Source organism: Marmota marmota, unplaced genomic scaffold, assembly GCF_001458135.2.
Source record: "Marmota marmota marmota unplaced genomic scaffold, marMar, whole genome shotgun sequence".
In the NCBI taxonomy this organism is placed as follows: domain Eukaryota; kingdom Metazoa; phylum Chordata; class Mammalia; order Rodentia; family Sciuridae; genus Marmota; species Marmota marmota.
The window spans coordinates 60456087-60458697 of NW_025999842.1; the positions used below are offsets into that span (position 1 = coordinate 60456087).

Sequence of the window (2611 nt, forward strand, 5' to 3'; positions counted from 1 at the left end):
CTGAGAAATTATCCTTCGGCTATGCCAGATAAGGTAAGCAAAATAAATGATACCAAAAACAGTTTGTTTTTACTTAAAATAATTTTCATTGTTTTTTTGGATGAAAAGTAAGATACTTATTGTAATCAATGCAAAAATACAAAACTGTAATAAAAGTTATCATTGATATATTCCTAGTCCTCAGGAAGATAATCAACATTAGCCTGGTGTCTAGGGTGGAATTCTCCCAAAAGCAAGCCCTGAGATGCTGTTTCAACTAGAAATGATTTATTAAAGATTTGCTGTCTGGAGAAACCAGTGGGTGGGGAAACCAAAATAGAAATAAGGAAGGCGTCAGCAAGAAGGTAATTTCAGGGTAATCTTTTAAAAAGCTCTAGAGTATAAGTTATCCTTGGAATTGTGTCTTTTGGGAGTCACAGCCTTTGTCTTTGTCCAGTATCAAAGCACAGGGGAGACATAAAATTCCCAGATATTGTATTTCCAACTTTCTTAAGAAGAAGTTATCTCCAGTTCCCAAAGCAATCTTCTCAATGTCACAGGTGAATCTCAGCAATAAACCTTGCTGAAGGTGAGAGGAGTCATTTGAGCTGCAGAAAGATCCAGGGCAACTAAGTAGGGAACCTGCATTGACAGCTGCCTCTAGGATGTATCCTTCCACACTTTCCTCAACACACACATGCACATACACACACACCTGCATTTATATACATACTTGCATATATGGTAGTCCTTCCTTTTTTATGAGATACCTTCCAATATCATTAATGGATTCCTGAATCTACAGCTAGTACCAGACCTTAAAATTTAATGGCTTATCCATCTTAATTAAGAATTTACAATGCACTGTACATGTGGCTTTTGCAGTGTGAGGTGCCACAGCAAAACAAGCACAAATTTCTTTTTATCCTTTTTCACAGTTTCACAGTTGTCTTGGAACTCTGCCAGAAAGATATTATCACCAGCTTCAGCTGCTCAACCTTGAACTTCCAAATCATTGGCTAAAATAAACTTTCTTTCTCTATAAAGTACGGTGCCCCTGGTATTTCATCATAGGAATGAGCACAGACTAATATGAAGTTCTTCTCTTTCATGTATATTGTCTCCAGTCTTTCATTTAAACAAATAAATAAAACACAAGGTCTTCCATTTTGATTAGTTAAAGAAATTTATTTTTCCTTTATAAATGCCGGGGCTTCTTCTAACTCTAAGGTGATGCAAATAGTGTTTATATGTGTATGTAACATTTTGAATGTAAAATTTTGGGGCGTGCCCTTTTGCAAAAGCTATTTTATTTATTTTGCAAAATATATTTATATTTTTATTTTAGTTTATGGTAAGTTTATTATTTACCAGATTTATTTTAAATCATAGGGTGTTAAATTATGGTAGCACAAGTATTTTCATTGAAATAAAAATATAACCTACTAGTTTATAAAAAATTCAAGTATTCATATTGATTTCTGCTATTCCTGTATCTTTTGCTTGCCTATTCCAACATCAATAAAAACAGTAATAAAAGTCAGTGTGTTTGCTAGTTTGGTTTAGTAGTAATATATTTTTGGTTTTTGTTTTTTAAGTTTGAGGTTCTGATCTTATTTATTTATTACTCTTAAAAGTTCTTATTTTTGACTGGACTCAGAAGTAGAGCTCTCAGAGAAGACAGCCTGTGTCTCTTGGCAATCTGTTCCTGGTGTTTTTCTTTGGCTTCTTTCATTCTGTTGTCCAAAAAATTGGCATATTCTGCAGCCTCTTCCTTATTCTTCTTAATACGTTGTTTCTTCAGAGCAATACGCCAGCGCTTGTGTTGCAGGACACGTGGAGCAACTAGACACTGAATCTTTGGTGCTTTTTGGTCCTGGGATTTTTATCTTCCTTGTTTAAGGGTTTTCTGATAACATTGGTGGATATCATCTTCCTTAGAGAGATTGAAAAGTTTGTGGATTCCACTAGCTCTTTTGGGTCCCAGTCTATGAATGATTATCAGTAAGTCCAGGAATATCCTTCTCTCCTTTTTTTTTTTTTTTTAATACAATAACCAAGTTGAGAACTCTCAGATTGGCATCCACAATGCAACTTCAAACAGAGTTGTGCTTTCTCTCTCCAGTTCACCTGGGTCTACAGTAGAAATGCCCCTTATTCAGTAGCAGGCGAACCTGGCAATGGGTCAAGACACCCTGCTTCATGGGAAAACCTTGTTTGTCATTCCTGCCACTGATTCAGACCACAAAACACTTCCATTCTTCACTCAGAGCATCTGCAGCCACTTCTGTGGCTATGCACTTCTCATATAAAGTAGGAGGTTTGCGCTCATCTTCCATTTCAATGAGTTTCTGGCAGCCAGTAGCTGGGAAGCAGATATTCAGCTTCATCTTGGAGCAGCTGATTGCCAACAAGGTGCCACGAAAAAGAGAGTAAGTTTTAATATTATGTAAGACAACTATACAATCACTTTTTTAAATTTGCATAAATTTTAGGCACTGGTTTTTATCATCAACTTAAAATTACTTAAGATCATCTAAAATTTTCAATATTGATTAGAATTTCATTAAAGATGTATTAATTTGTGAAGAATTAATATGCTATATTAAGTTTTCTATCTTAGATATGCTTT

At 35.0% G+C, this 2611-nt stretch overlaps 1 pseudogene; it reads right to left on the reverse strand.

Annotated features, from left to right (window-relative positions):
- Positions 1-1272: 1272 nt before the first annotated feature.
- Positions 1273-2394, reverse strand: LOC107153220 (annotated as a pseudogene).
- Positions 2395-2611: the final 217 nt, after the last annotated feature.